The sequence below is a fragment of the Ascaphus truei genome, chromosome 1 (assembly GCF_040206685.1).
Source record: "Ascaphus truei isolate aAscTru1 chromosome 1, aAscTru1.hap1, whole genome shotgun sequence".
Lineage (NCBI taxonomy): Eukaryota > Metazoa > Chordata > Amphibia > Anura > Ascaphidae > Ascaphus > Ascaphus truei.
The window spans coordinates 356,141,368-356,159,110 of NC_134483.1; positions in this window are offsets into that span (position 1 = coordinate 356,141,368).

Below are 17,743 nucleotides of genomic sequence, written 5' to 3' on the forward strand. Positions count from 1 at the left end.
GAGAAGAGTGACCTAAGCGCAAGTGGAAAAAGGGAGAGAGAAAACACAAAAAGGGATCATAGGGCAGTATATCTATAATTATATAAATATAAGTATGGTAATATATGCGCTTACACTGATCAAATAATTATGAGCATTTAATCCTCTCTGGGACTCACGAACGTGGCTTTTAAGGACTTGTTTGAATATTGCTTGGTCTTCCAGAGATCTTCTTTGCAGGAAATCATCTGCTGCTTATCCAGGAGATCTTCTTCCCAGGCACTCTCGTCTCACTATGGATGAATCTCACAGAAGGGGGGGTGGGGAAGGGGGGGTGGGGAGGAAATAATGGAGGGGAGCAAATATGTGTAAAACCAATTTAATCTAAAGAAGATTGTATAAAATATGGGTGATCAACTCACATTTGGTGAGAAAATTACAAGCAGTTGAGAGTATTTTAGCGAGTTTCTCACACTCGTTCGGAATTGCCGGTTTACCAGTCCTCTCTGCAGTCTCTTCCGTACCACATGATCGGCCGTGGCGTGTGACGCTGCGTGTGACCCGGCCCGGCTCTCGTGATGTTATCAGTCTGTTAGTACAGGATTTCAGTTCCGGAACTCCTCCTGAATGTCTCACAGGGGCTTCTCGGCGTGTCTCTCACACTGCTGCTAATACAAGCTGGCCCTACGCGTTTCTCCCAGCGGGCTTCGTCAGGGTTTGGCAGCAGCCTGTATATACTGTATATACACAAACACATGTATATGTATATATACACACACACATATATATATATTTATATGCACACATTCAGGCAATTACTAACTACATGTTAAGAGAAAAATTATCAATCTCCAACTATTACGGATTAATAGTGGTCATTTTGTTTTTAATATATGGAAGGTCTTGTTAATTTGTCCATTGGTTTACCTAATCGTGCAGAAATCAAAATTTTTAATGACGGCGCGATTAATAAGATATTATTAAAATCTACAACACAGGAGGCATTTGGGCCTGATAGGCCAACTGATCACATTAGGGATTCATAAAGGCTGAAGAAAAAAGTGATTGAGTTATATTCACATGGGAACACAGTAACAGAATATTATAAGCTAATCCCTAGGGGTTTTCGAATCAAGAACAGACTGACAATAGTGAGTGAAAACAATGTTTTTTGTGACAATTGGTGCAAAATTCTAAATAGAGCATCTCTTTATTTGATCCTTCTAGTAATAAAAAAAGTAGGTAAACTTTTAAATACCGTCAGACATGACATTCTAAAAATAGAAATTGTCATTGAACAGACTCATGAAAATGAGATAACTGTAAAATCATTAGATGAACTAAAACAAAAACTGCAAAAATTCAAGGATGATTTAATTCATTTTAAAAAGCAGAAGTTTAAAAAAGTAGTAACGGATTACAGAGATACTGTACAGTAACACTGTTTACCATTGGACTAAAACCGAAAGACGCACTAACTTTCAAAACATATCACACACAATGGCAAAAAAAACCACAGTGCATACAAGTGACTCTGATACTGGTTCATCCACTGATGGTGGACTATCACAAACTCCAGGGACATCAACCTCTTTTTTAGACAGAGGGAAGGGACAGATGGTAAAAAGAAAAAAAGACGAAAGACAAGGAGGGGGGGCAGAATATCCGCGAACCGATACTAATGCCAAAACAAATTTGAGTAAGCATAATCTCATTGTGAACCTATCTAATTATCAATTGTCCAATATGGAGATTCTTATTTTGTCAAAAGATCTTCTTTCTTCCTGACTACAAGACCTGATCCCTTTGAATTAGAGGTTGAACTTTTAAAATTTAATGTAATCATGATAACATTAGATGTATCAAATTTGTATACAGTCATACCACATGAGGATGGCATACTGCTGCGGCGCATCTGAGTCTAACACATCTCCGTTTTTTCCCTGGCTTTTTCCTGGAATGCGACGCACTTCACCTGGAGCATGCCGCATTCATTTTGCGTTCTCAGCCACGGGTCATGTGCGGTTGACGCACGGTTGATGCGTTTATTGAGAATGGTTCGAATTTAATAGGTTGCAATTCTTCACGTGTCCGCCAGATGGCAGATATTCATGAATTGTAATGCGCATGCGCTTCAGTAATGTGTCGACTTGCAGGTGTTTCGTGTAAAAAAGATACCACAGTTTGTTATTGTAACTTGGCCTTGAGACTGAAGGAAGAGGTTGCAAAAATGTATCAATTTAGGCTTTCATATTAAAGAAAGACAAAGACCAGTTTCGGTTACAGTTTTCTCCAGAGACCCGCCGCCCGCCATGAGTGTTCAAGTGCAGCCCGTTTTTCCAGAAACCCGACAGAAGTTACGCGTATTTGATATGGGCCGCGATTAATGCAACAGATGATAAGATGGCAACAGTTGTTGAAATTTATCAGTATTTTATCGAAAACTATGACTTTTACAAATTTTCGCCAGCTCATCATACATGGAAGAGTGCAATAAGGAAAAGGTTATGTAGCGATCCCTGTTTTTATCGTATTGAGCCACAATTTGTTGGAGGGTATTGGTGTGTATCACCGGCTTTTTCCTGTATCTATGATCATGCAGACGGCAAAAGGCGAAGGGTCGTGTTAAAACCAACTAAGAAACTACAGTCGCAGCCAAGCAATGCACCAGCACCGGCTTCCAATAACGGTCCCACCGTCAGTGACAACCCTGAGCCTGAGCCGAATTTCGCGTGCAGTTTCGATCAAGCTTGCATGTACCTAAGCAATTTCCAGCCTCATCAGCTGACTATAGGTGGACTAGTCCCGCTGCAAACTATCGACGTGGATGATCAAGAACGCTGGACTGGCAGTGGACCGGCGCCGGCGCCAGCTGAATGGGAAATTCTATGGTGAGTATTGTTAGTATTGTTGCCGTATTATTTTCTGTGTTTTTTTTTATTTTGACAATGCAGTATCAATATCGGTGCGATTCGAAAGTCAAGCTATTCTCCTGTAAGCAATATCATTGGCTGAGCGGCTTCTACAGTACTGTACTGCAGATACTGAACAATTGGTGGAACGCTAGGCGCATGCGCATTGGAACCTTCTTGAAATGCATACGCGTGTCATTAAATCGACGGTAGGTGCGTGCGCATGTGAACAGGAGACGCCCCCCCAGAAAATTATTGGTGGGACTAGCTTGGAGCGTCTTTAGGGGGCCGACCATTACAGTAAAAATTTTCATTGGAGGGATTTCTATGGCTAATATCACTTTGTGTAACAATGCCTGCACATTGCTGAATCGGATTTAAAAAGCCACGTACCGGAGTCTACAGTTTAGTGGCCGTTGTTATTGATTAGGATAGAATACTGTACCTGAAACAGTATGCTGATGTTTTCCGCCGTACAGTATACAATACTTTTTTATATACAGTATACTGTGTAATAAACCCGAAAAAATAAAAAACTATGCATTTATTCTACATGTATTACAGTGCCAGTACATACAGTACAGTACAGTATGTGTCTTCTATTTTTTTAATACTCTTATACTGAGCATGCCTACAGTATACAGTGCTGCATGCCTCGACATTCTAGAAACACTGTATTTTGTTACAGTAGCAAAGGAGCCAATGGAACAATGTAAAACAAATAAACATGTTCTTTTATTGGTGGAGTAAGTACAAAAACATTTATTTACAAATACTGTACAATGTAGAAACATTTTAAGTGCACAGCAATTCAAAACATCAACAGGTGTATGGTTTACTGCTATAGTTGTGAAAACATTTATGTCAGTCAGTATGGTTTACAGTCACATGTTTTAAAAACAAATTCTTTATTCATAAAATAAACAAAACGCAACATCTCCTTTATTAAAGAACGGCAAGTCAAAACATATACTGTGCAGTGGGAAGGTGTGCAAAACAGTCTGCACCAGTACAGTCCTTGAGGGCAGCAAACACTGCGGGTTTTCAGGGTAACCTTTGAAAAACGTGCCTGTTTGCGGCCCTCAGGGACTGGAATTGTGCAGGTCCTGTGTGTGTAGACAGCAAGTTAAAACATTTCTGTATAAATACAAGTAAAAAAACACACAACAACATCTCCTTTATTAAAGTACAGCAGGACAAAACATGTACAGTACAGTACAATACAGTTCAGCACAACAGTATGGTCTTATAGAAAGTCCTCCACGTTGTCCAACCATGGCCGATTCCTTGCATGGCGCAAAACGCCATTAATGCAGTCTCGAACGCCTTTCATTACAGGATCTGTAATTGGATAAAAGCACCTTATTTCATCCAGAATGTTCTTTCTTAAATTGGCAGGAAGCGCCTTTTTTACACGATTTCCTTCGTAGTTCACTTTGAAGGCCCAGTCGCAGTACAACGAGTAGGGAACATGGTGCTTAAAAAGTAACAAGGCATACTTGTGGGGTGCACCAGCACTCTTCACCCTATACTTCTCCCTGAGTGCAGGTGGCAGATCGCACAGGGTGATGTCGGGCACCGTATCGATGCAAGCGAATGTAGGTTTTTTGGGAGCGGGTGTGCTTGAGGCGACGGGCGATGGTAGGTTGTCTGGGAGGAAACTTTCTTCCAGTCTTGGTCGCCGTGTTGTCTCCTGGCGTGGTCTTGACGGGGTTGTCATGTCCTCCTCAACGGCATACATGTACACTACATCTTCTGGTGGAGGGGGTGCGCTTGGTAATGGAAGGGGGTCAAAGCTCCCATTCATCACATCCATGTCACCCCCCTGCTCCAGCGTCGGGGAAACAGGGGCATTAACACCGAGCAAATGATGTATACCCGCAATGTCAGCCTCTATCTTCTCCATCCGTCGATCCATCCATTGATCCATTACTTGCATCCGTTGATCCATATGTATCATCTGTTGATTCATTTGTAGCATCCGTTGCTCCACATTTAACATGGTCTCCAGAAGCAGATCTATCTTTGCTAGCACAATAGAGTTCCCGGGGAGATCCACACATTTATCCCATTCAGCATCTGGTCTAATGAGCTGCTTCTTGTGCATGGCGTGTGGACATCTGGGTGAATGGGTGTAACGGAGGATGAGATGGGGGTTCCATGGAGAGAAGCGGCAGCGATGTCGAAGAAGGGTGGAGGAGGTGACCTGTGGATATTCGGAAGAGGAGAAGCGGCAGCGTCGTCGAAGAGGGATGGAGAAAGTGACCTTTGGATTTCCGGGCGAGAAGCAGAGTCGTCTAAGAGCAAAGGAGAAAGTGACCCGTGGATTTCAGAGGCAGCGTCGTCGGATAGAACTGGAGAGGATAGCCTGTGGGTTTCCGGGAGGGCGGCGGCAGCATCGAGGACGAGGGGTGGAGAAGATGGGCTGAAGATTTCCCGGGACAGTGGCGGCAGAGTCGTCGCAGCGTATGTGAAGAAGTGGTCTGCGGATTCGATGGGTTGGCTGCCAATTGTTTTGCGTCGAGAGTACATCACCGTATATCGTCTTGACATAATAAGGCTGACGTCTATGAAAACCCTTAGCCTTTGGGGCCAGCCGAAGGTTTTCTTTATTGGCCTTAGCCTGTCGCTTTTGCCTTGGCGTTGAAAAGGCAACCGCCATTTGCTTTTTCTGCTTGACAGGCACGGCAGAGGTGAGTGGGTTCCTGCATCCGTAGAATCGGGGTTGACCCATGGAAGCAGATGACATACAGTAATGCAGTATCTGGACAAGGGCATGTTCAGATAAAGATCATCGAGTGGTGTGCTTCAGTATGCAAAGTGTGTAACCTTTTATGCATGGCAGCGAGGTACAGGTGTTGAAAGTGGGCGTACTCTAATGTGAGTTATTACCGTATAAATACACCATCCATTTTGTGGATTCACTGCACATTGAATACACATCGACTAAACATCGAATATACATTCTTGTGTTTGTATTTCTTTCTACTCGCAGCAATGGTTGTTAAAAAGATTTCCAAGGATCTCAGCATGCGAATTAAGGAGATGTACACGAGCGGACACCGAATTGCTGCTATCCAACGCTGGTTAGCTACTTCTGGCCTCGTTGTGCCAGCAACTACCGTGAGCTATCATGCACACGGAAAAAACAGAGACCGCAAAAGGGCACCAAGTGTAACTAACGCGTAAGTATATTTATACAACTTAAAAAAAATTTGAATTTTAATTTAAATCGAATATTTTTGTTATTTCTGTTGATTTATATTAACAGTATATATATTTTGTATATTTATATTTATATTACAACAGTATATATTTTTTATATTTATATTTATATTACAACAGTATATATATTTTGTATATTTATATTTATATCAGTACAGAAAATATATTTTGAATATTTATATTTATATCAGTACAGTATATATATTTTGTATATTTATATTACAACAGTATATTTTTTTATATTTATATTTCTATTACAACAGTATATATTTTTTTATATTTATATAACAGTATATATATTTTTTATATTTATATTACAGTACAATACTATATATAATTTGTATATTGATACATATTAACAAAACAATATATTTTCTTTACATTGTAGGGAGACAACTCTTCTGGTGGACAAAATAAGTGAGGAGAATGATGAGAGGAGTGCATTAAGGGTCAAATACACTCTGCAGGAAAATCACAATCTCGCTGTATCCGAGACCAGCATAAAGAAGATGAGACGCAGCATTGGATGGAAATATGGACGTGTGAGGTTAGTACTGGACAGTACAGGAGGTAAAAGTGTTGTTTAGGAAACTGTACTGTACCGCTAAAATTATTTATTCCTTGTCATTACAGAGCGTACCCCATGATACGGGACGCAAACAAAATCAAAAGAGTGGTCCAGGCCAAGCCATGGATCGACAGTGGGGAAACTTTCCAGGATTGCATCTTCACTGATGAGTCTACTGTGTCGCTGGAGAGATTTGCAAGCTTTGCATTCCACAAAAAAGGCCGCATATCTTTGAAGCCGCGGCCAAAACACCCCGTGAAGCTGCATGTGTGGGGTGCCATCTCTAGGCGTGGACCAGGATGCATTGTCATCTTTGAAGGTAAAATATATCAAATATAATGTAGCCTTATGCACTGTATTTTATTAGTGTAGCCTTACTGTATGCACTGTACTGTACTATTGTGCAGTTTTTTGAGCACTTTTCTTTTATTGCTATAGGAATCATGAATAAAGCTTTCTTCCAAGACAACATTGTCTCTGAGATGCAATACATCACACGCGAGTTCACGAATGGTCACCGCTTCTACCAGGACAACGATCCGAAGCACACCGCGTCAAAAGCGCATATCCTTGAGCGCAGTATCAACTGGGTGAAGACGCCAGCGGAGTAAGTGCGGTAACCGTGTCTCATTTTTTCCCCACTGTTTTTACTGTGTACTGTATCTCTTAAACTAATTGTCCTTTTTTTCCAATGACAGATCGCCAGACTTCACTCCGATCGAAATGGTCTGGCATCAGCTGAAGGACCATATCCGTAAAGTGGAGAAGCCCTCCAAAAAGGACAAGTTGTTGAAAGGCATAATGAGTTTTTGGAACGATGTACTCACCGTGGAACGCTGCAATAAATATATACACCATATTGCGACTGTGTTGCCCATTGTCATCGCGCATAATGGGCAAGCATCAGGAAAGTAGTACTGTGCTGTAGTATTGTAAGTACAGTATGATACAGGCAAGTATGGCACAGATTTTTTCTTTCCCAATAGTCAGAGTATACAGCAGTTACAGTTTTTTCTTTACAGAGAGAGCAGCACCAGCCATCAGGTGACAGTACATAGTATTTAACAGTAGTCAGAGTATACAGTAGTTCCAGTATAGACTAGTTTGACAGTACTACAGTAACTGCCTACTAACTGCTCAATTTTTTTCTTTCCAGAGAAAGCAGCACCAGCCATCTACAGTAGTACTACACATCACACAATGCCATAATACAGTACGCACATAACTGCACTAATGTTTTGTTTTCTTGTCGTTTCAGGAAAAAAAGGTGGCCTGGGGGGAGGTGGGGTTTTGTGTTCAGTCTAATCTGTTTGTACAGTAAAATGTACAGTAAATAAACAGCAGTATTGATGTACACAAAACCTCTCCTCACTCAATTAACTACTGTACTGTACATGGAATGAGAAACAAGATAAAGACGGAAAAAATATATTACTATGTATACTGTATATATATATATATATATATATATATATATATATATATATATATATATATATATATATATATATATATATATATATATATATATTATACATTACAGTATATATTATTAAATAATATTCTTATAAATTTGCATAATTTATGTTTCTCCATGTTTTACAAATGTTTTCTATATGTTTATCCATTTTCAATGTGCCAGAAGAACTTAATAAAGACTGCATTATGTATTATTCATGATTATTTTTATATTTGTATTTTTTTTGTTCCTGAAAAAATAAAATAATATTTATTCACATTCCTGATAATCATAATCATTGACAACAACCACCCCCCACCCCTACAGTATAAGAATGAATGACAAAACAACATGAATCAGTAAATGTTTTTTTTTTACTCTCAATTCTCACAATGCTGTGCAAATCAGATTTACATTTCAAATTTGAGAAGGGATTTTCCAAAGCGTTACCGTAAAAAAAAGCCTCAAAGGTTTTGGGGGGTGGGGGTGTTGGGTGACTCATGCGCAGTAAGCAGCTAGCTCCCATCTCAAAGAGGCTTAGAGTACACGCAGGCGCAGTGAGGCGATTGACGCTCGACAAGGGACGGATTAAAAACATAATGACTTACTTCAGAAAATGAATGACTCTGTGGAGAGGGGGGGTTGGGTTACTCATGCGCAGTAAGCAGCTAGCTCCCATCTCAAAGAGGCTTAGAGTACACGCAGGCGCAGTGAGGCGATTGATGCTCGGCCAGGGACGGATTAAAAACATAATGACTAACTTCAGAAAATGAATGACTCTGTGGAGAGGGGGGGGTTGGGTGACTCATGCACAGTAAACATCTAGCTCCCATCTCAAAGAGGCTTAGAGTTCACGCAGGCGCAGTGAGGCGATTGATGCTCGGCCAGGGACGGATTAAAAACATAATGACTAACTTCAGAAAATGAATGACTCTGTGGAGAGGGGGGGGTTGGGTGACTAATGCGCAGTAAGCAGCTAGCTACCATCTCAAAGAGGCTTAGAGTACACGCAGGCGCAGTGAGGCGATTAACGCTCGACCAGGGACGGATTTAAAACACAATGACTAACTTCAGAAAAGAGTTTGTGTGTGCGTGGGGGAGGGATGAAGGATTAGTTGTGCAGCAGTTCAAAGAAATTACATACTGTAGAGTAGAGTACAGTAATTTCAAAAGGCAGTTCATCATAATAATTTGATCAATAAACCCCCAAATACAACCCCCAAATACAGTACATAAAAAGCAAGTCACTTTATCTCCCTGTGCCTCAGGCACCAAAAACATAGATTGTGAGCTCCACGGGACAGGGACCTTTGCCTGCAAAATTTCTCTGGAAAGCTATATACTGTAACTAACAGCGCTATACAAAACATGCTATTATTATTATTATTATTATTATAATATCAAGGTGATGCTCTGTGCAAATAAAATTCGAGAAGGGATTTTCCAAAACGTTGCCGTAAACAAAGCCTCAAAGCTCCCGTCTCAAAGAGAATTACACGCAGGCGCAGTGAGGCTTTGTACTGTAGCTCAGCGATGGACGGATTAAGAACACAATGGCAAGATTCAGAAAATTAACGACTCTGGGGAGAGGGGAGGTTGGGTGACTCATGCGCAGTAAGCAGCTAAGCTTCTAAATAGCTCCCATCTGAAAAACGATCACACGCAGGCGCAGTGAGGCTTTGAAGCTCGGCTATGGACGGATTAAGAACACAATGGCAAAATTAAAAAAATTAACGACTCTGTGGAGAGGGGGGGGGTTGGGTGACTCATGCACAGTAAGCAGCTAAGCAGCTCCCATCTGAAAAAGGATTACACGCAGGCGCAGTGAGGCTTTGAAGATCGGCTATGGATGGATTAAGAACACAATAGCAAGATGCAAAAAATTAAAGACAGCCATACGAAGTTCAAAGTTAGAGACATTCTTTAATTTCAAAAGGCAGTTCATCATAATAATACACCCCCAAATACATTACGTAAAAAGCACACAAATCAACCATGTGCAGTCAAACGCACAGGGTCGCAGACAAAAGCTACAGCACAGATTGAATATTGTAATACAGTAAGATGGTTTTTGCAGGCTTCTGGAGAAAATAAAAATAAAAAATGACAATAATAAAAAAAAAAATTCACTCACTCAAGCAAGCAGTGGTAGGCGAAGTTACAGGCGCATGCGCAGTAAATTCCTGCTGTCAAGCATTAATGTGATTGAAACCAGACACACGTTCAAAGAATGGTGTGGGAGAGATGTACTGCATTGCACAGAAGATAAGAAGTTGCAATACCCTGCAGTGCAGTTAATTATCCTGAGCGAGGGGAGAGCGCTGTATATGCCGAAATGTGACACAGTACACGCCTATGCGTTTCAACAATTTTCAAATGAGACATACTGCTGCGGCAGAGTTTATTCGAGCATTTGCCCGTTCTCTGCCGCAGCAGTAGCCTGGCGCGCGCCCGAGAGTGACGGGCGCGCGCCGAAGCAGCGGAAGAGCGCCCTCTGATCGGGGCGCTCTCCCTACCGCTGCCGGGTCCGCCGGGTCCCCCGGAACCCCCTGCCGCTGTCCCGCGATCGCGGGACACCAGGGCTCCCTCGGGGAGCCCCTGGACGCGCGTGCAGGGGGCGCACGCTCCCGAAGACGCGTGACCGCGCGTCTATGACGCGCGGCACGCCGAGGGGCGGCCACTAGCAAGCCGGGAGATTTCCCGGCTTGCGGTACCGACCACACTCGAATAAAGTGTGTCGGTACTGTACTGTACTGTACTGCAGAACAGCACTGCAAATGCATGTATACTTTAAATATGCAATTTACAATTACAGCGCGCGCACACACAGACTGTGTACAGTACTGACCTAGGTTGAACTGTGAAGGTATTAGACTTCAAAGACAACGGCTCGCAAACGCCCCCCTGAGTTTTTACACGGCATTGCAGTATTGCAGACAGCGAGAATAAAATGCTAATATCACGAGCGCGAAAATAACACAGTTCACTCCAGGCGAAAATGACAAAAAAACGCACATAACCGGGATAATCCGAGAACCGCAGATCTAGCTGTCTTAGACTCAGATCGGCCGCCACTGTAAATGTAATTCATCAAAATTTGACATAATCGCACAAGACTGATCCACCTGTAGATTACTTAATGCTCCTTCTACATTTTATTCTTTACAAGAACTATTTCAAATTTGAGAACTCCTTTTACTTACAGACAGCGGGAACTGCGATGGGTAGTAGCATGGCGCCATCATATACTAACTTATATATGAATGATTTTGAGGAGAAAGTTATCTTCCCTACATCATTCTTTGATAAAAGACTTTTTTATTGCAGATACATTGACGATTTGTTTTTCCTTTGGAATGATACCTGTGACACGGTGAATGAACATCACTAGCCCTATATATGGCAGACCTATGGTTAGTACACAAATAGACAGACAGAGCCCCTAATGATAGCACTCTATTCCGATGTGATATGGTGATTCTTTAAAATAACTTTATTAATTGACAATAACGTTAAAATATTGGGGTCTAAAACAATGATTAAATATACCAAGTGTTACTGTCTCTAATGGATAAGTGTGTCCAGAAGAGTGTACATTGTTGGGTTAATGTCCAGTGTTTGGATAGTTCACTGGCCCTAGTATTCCTCGTATAGAGTGAACAGACTAGAGTACTTGTTGATTGTCAGCAGTTTGGGCCACACATGTAGTGCCCCAGTATTGAAATACTAGTTAGTGCTCTTTAGAGTGAGACCTATGTTATGCTGCTACGGTGTTGCAGCTGAAAGCATATTAAAGATGTTGTATAGAACAGATCTTGGTCAAAGTGCACCTATTGATGTATTAATGTCACCTCCCTGTACAATTGGTGGTATATTAGGATGGGTGTGTGGTGCTTAGTACATATACATCCCAAGTGTGTTGTGCCTGGGGTGTACTGAATTCTAGTATTATGGGATATATTACTGGTTTGTATAGTGGCACTGCTGTAACTCTGATCTAGATAGATACCAAGTTAATAGCTGAGTACTGTTCCTTTTGGGGTATGTATATCGGTCAATTGACAGACCTGTCCCCATTTGGTACAGTGCTTTTCATGTGTGGTAGTATTCTGGCACTCCAGAGGTTAATTGCTGGTTAGGTTGCCGTTTTGCTTAATGTATAATATACCCTATGAGCTTGACGCTGTGTCAGGGAAATAGCATTCAGGCTGCCTTAGATAGCTAAATAATACAGTGTGTCGCCAGATATATTATTGCCTTTAATGGTATGTGGCTATTAGATCCATTGGGACCCTAATAGTCCTGTACTGTGCACTGGTGGGGCCACGCTGACTCTCTCAGTCACTCTGAGTCAGTGTATGTGAACTCGGGCTCCTCCGCGTGCACGTGGTCACGTGCTTGCCGACGCGCGCGTTTCGCGAGTGCTTTTTCAAGGCTGAATAGGGACTGAGAGAGTCAGCGTGGCTCCACCAGTGCACAGTACAGGACTATTAGGGTCCCAATGGATCTAATAGCCACATACCATTAAAGGCAATAATATATCTGGCGACACACTGTATTATTTAGCTATCTAAGGCAGCCTGAATGCTATTTCCCTGACACAGCGTCAAGCTCATAGGGTATATTATACATTAAGCAAAACGACAACCTAACCAGCAATTAACCTCTGGAGTGCCAGAATACTACCACACATGAAAAGCACTGTACCAAATGGGGACAGGTCTGTCAATTGACCGATATACATACCCCAAAAGGAACAGTACTCAGCTATTAACTTGGTATCTATCTAGATCAGAGTTACAGCAGTGCCACTATACAAACCAGTAATATATCCCATAATACTAGTATTCAGTACACCCCAGGCACAACACACTTGGGATGTATATGTACTAAGCACCACACACCCATCCTAATATACCACCAATTGTACAGGGAGGTGACAGTAATACATCAATAGGTGCACTTTGACCAAGATCTGTTCTATACAACATCTTTAATATGCTTTCAGCTGCAACACCATAGCAGCATAGCATAGGTCTCACTCTAAAGAGCACTAGCTAGTATTTCAATACTGGGGCACTACATGTGTGGCCCAAACTGCTGACAATCAACAAGTACTCTAGTCTGTTCACTCTATATGAGGAATACTAGGGCCAGTGAACTATCCAAACACTGGACATTAACCCAACAATGTACACTCTTCTGGACACACTTATCCATTGGAGACAGTAACACTTGGTATATTTAATCATTGTTTTAGACCCCAATATTTTAACGTTATTGTCAATTAATAAAGTTATTTTAAAGAATCACCATATCACATCGGAATAGAGGGCTATTATTAGGGGCTCTGTCTGTCTATTTGTGTACTAAGTTACATGCCCCTTGCAGCCCCACTCCCCTTGCAATATATTCAAGCTGTAGCGGGGGTTCACCATAAGTTTCTATAGACCTATGGTTAGGTCTGCAGTGCTGCCTCATCAAGGAGCTTTAAAAATCAAAGACTGCACACACATGCAGCCTGTGTGAACCATTGAGATACAATGGAACTCAGGAGGGATAACAGCTTTATTTAAGGTCTGTTTTTCGGGGACATTTTTGTTTGATGCTGAATTGTTTCTGTGGACTTTGAAGAGAAAGGGCAAAGCCCTGCTCAGGACTCATACTGCTTTACTTAATATATGCTGAAGTAAAGCTCTTGTTATTTTTGTGCCATATTTGGAGGCTCAATAAAAAGCCTTATCAAGAAACCAACGTGTGATTGCATGTACCCTGCAACATATGGTGTCAGAAGTGGGATGCTGAGAGGCCCCTGCAGATGAAGGGCCACACATAAAAAGATTAAAAAATGGAAGAACTTTTCAAAGAGTTTCTGTGCGAGCAGACCAGACAGCAGGGACTGTTAATGCAAAAGGAGGCCCAACTACAGGCAGAGAGAGATGAAGACTGTTGCAGCAGCAAACCCAGCTCCTAATCCAGGAGCAGGCAGCACAGGATGAGCGGATAGCCAGGTTTCTGACACAATCCTGGGGGTCTTCCAGTCCAGAGTTTGCAAACAAACCTCCGGTCCTCCTGAGGAAAATGAATCCGAATGAGGATCCAGTGGCTTTTCTACTGACTTTGCCGAAGCCCAGGGTTGGTCTTCAGATCGCTGGGCAACCGATTTTGCCCCGCTCCTCAAAGGAGAAGCCCAGGCCTCATATCAGGGCCTCCCAGCGGATCAGGCAATGGACTACAAACAAGTAAAAGCTGCCATACTGGATCGCTTAGGTGTGACCCCCGAGACCTACCAGCAGCAGTTCCGGAACCTGAAGTTCACCTCTAAGATGAGACCCCGGGGTCCTCGCTCAGCGGTTATTGGACTTGTGTACTCGCTGGATACAACCCGAGGAGCGCACTAGAGAGGCAATTCTTGAGCAAGTTGTTTTGGAACAATTCCTACAGGTAATATCCCCTTCGGCACGCTCTTGGGTAAAACGTCATGCTTCGGAAACCCTAGATGTGGTGGTCCGACTCGTTGAGAGCTTCCTTGGAGCTGAGATGCAGACGAGTGTCCTGGACCCGACAGATCCGACTCCACCAGCACTTGTGAATGTCCAAAGAGGGAGTCAGACTAACGGGGAAACTACAGCCCTTCCATACGCAACCGCCAAGTGCCACGAAAGGAGCAGTCCTTCCAACAAAAGAGAGGTCCAAATGCCGGGTACCGCCGAGACCCTCACCCACTTCCTGATGTCGGCTTGTCACCAAATGAGAGGAACTTCAGAGGACATCACCCACAGGACCCATCAGATGCCTGGTCTCCAGTATCCGGTACAGATGAGTGGTATCCGCGGTATCCTCCTGCGAGGGAAACCTCTCCATGTTCTGCCTGCGGAGAACTAGGCCACCGGCATGTAGACTGTCCTCTGATGGGTTGTTCTTTCAGCAGGACAGTCGCCTTGGCCTTCCCCAGAGAAAGTTGCAAGCTCTGGCTACTTACAGACCAGATTGGGGTAAACCATCCAGGTCCTTGTAGATTCAGGCTCTGGAAAAACCCTGGCCTTCCTGGAATTGTTACCGCCTGATGTGCTTTCCTTTGACTCCCCATGGACTATAGAGTGTATACACGGCAATGTAAAATGGTATCCGACGGCCAAAATCCTGCTACAGGTAAAAGGGCAGGAGTCCAGGATCGAAGTAGGTGTCGCTCCTTCGCTCCCTACCCCCGTTTTGCTCAGCCGTGACTGGCCTTTGTTTTCAAACCTAATGGCTCCAGTCTCTAAGGAGGAGCCTCATTCTCTGGCTCAGGAGAAACCTGGTAAACTGTTCCCCTTCTCAGCAGACCTGTTCCCCAGTAGACACTGGGTTCCAAAGACTTGGAGGCAAAGATGCTATGACAAACAGGACTGGTTGCAGAAATCTGGGACTCAAGATGGCCATATAAATAGGCATAAGTCAAAAGTAATGACTGGGGATGGCCAGAAAGAGGAAGAGATAGGCCCTGGGGATTTACCAGAGCTATGTCTCCCTGATTTTTGCCAGAGGCAGAAGGAGTATCCAATCCTGGCCAGACAATATGACAACGTGGTAAAAATTAATGACCAGATATTGAATGCACAAGTGGTAATTGTGTTCCCCCATTTTGAATTGCACACGGATTTGATATTTATATTCAATCAATTGCCAGGGAATGAAAAGACTCACTTAAATCCAAGGTCACTCACCCCAGAAGTTCTCCACTGTGGGAAGGATATCTGACAGCCCAGGGAAACATTCTATTTAAAATTAGCAGATCTCCTTCTGGTTGTCCTTGTTTTTATCTTGAGGTAATGACTCTCCAGACATCAGCCCTGTCTCTGGGCTCTTAGGGCAGAGAGCTCTACTAAAACAGCACCAGGCAGCTTCACCTGGCTCTCTAGTTATCAGATTACTGCAGGTGAGAGAAACCAGAACTCAGCATAAACCCTGGCCTGGATTCCTCACCTATTCATTTAACATATCCTGAAATTACAGAGTGGAGCACCCTGTTCTCAGAATGCTCCACCCTAGGAACCCCTTAACACATTGTGCAAATACACTTAGGGATCTGCTAATTTATATACAGTAGAACATTTCCCTGGAGATGTCGCAGGTTCAATTGTTATGTCTGCACCATAATATTTTACAATTCATTATGGCATAACTGAAAGTCAATGTGATCTCACAAATACATTATATAACACGATATTATATATACGCCCATAATATTTATTATCTTTAACTGTGCATGCAATGTCTTGTATATAATGTATACCCTGTTCATTTATGTAACTATTTGTAACCATGTATTATTTGTCTTAACTCTGTGCCCAGGACATACTTGAAAACGAGAGGTAACTCTCAATGTATTACTTCCTGCTGCCAGGAAAGGGAGGACGTTCCCTGAGCCACACACAGCATCTAATGCTGGAACAACAGACTGCATACCTGAATTTCCGGAGGGACATCTGACTGTGATGCACCGGTATCATTGAGGTCTGATGTACGGCGAGCAGCTACTTGTTTGGCGCCTGGGTTTACCCATACAATGCTTAATTTGCATTGACAAATTGTGAGTGTGCATTTGTCTTGTGATTTTTTATTAAAATTTTGTTACCAGATTTTACACATGGATCTGCCGCTTTTTCTCTTGTTTCTCCAATAGAATTTGCTGGGAGGTTGCTGACTCCAAAGAAGAAGCAGCCCGGACGTTGAAATCTCCATACAAAATCATCATCTTTTTTTGTGAAAAACACATATATATATTTTTTTTTAGTTAATTTTTTACACGGTTTTTTTATTTTTTATTTTTTAATATTTTCATTTTTTGGTTAATACATTTCACCTAATCATATTATATTTTGATAATCATATTTTTCAGTGTTTTTTGCAATAATAGTTCATCATTCATCATTTTTTATTCAATATATTTTTTAACACACAACAATTAAACATATACAATTTTTACATTTTTTATATTTTACACACACTCACCATCAATACTTATGACCACCATCTGAGTTCCTATATATATTTTATAATAATTCATTTTTACAATTGTTTTATACGGGTCATCTGTGCTAACATTTGTTGCGTTCTGTTTGTTGTCAGGAGTCTACTGTGGGGCTAGTACACACCCAGGCGCTGTTGAATCTTTCAATTACACTCTATATATATATATAAAAATAAATATATATATATATAAGTAACGAGTGTTCCTTACCAGCCAGACCAGAGAATCCAAGACCACGCAGCAAGAAAGGAGACAGCACTCAAAGTAACGTCCAACAGATGTATTGAAGACAGGCACAATCAACTGATGTTTCGGTCCTTACAACAGGACCTTTCTCAAGGGAGTGCTCACCCCTAAGTGACAAAACCCACCATTAAATACCCAAACCCACAACATACACCATATGTGATAGACTAATAGCCTGCCCCACCTCTCCAGCTCAGCTGAATGCAACTCCATCTAAAATAGAAAGATGACGTCATCACTGCGCACTGAATCCCCCGCTCCCAGCAGACAAGAACCATCTCCTGTAGTCAGGGAAACCACCTGAGCCGATAGAAGGCTATTGCGCATGCGTAGCGCCAAAT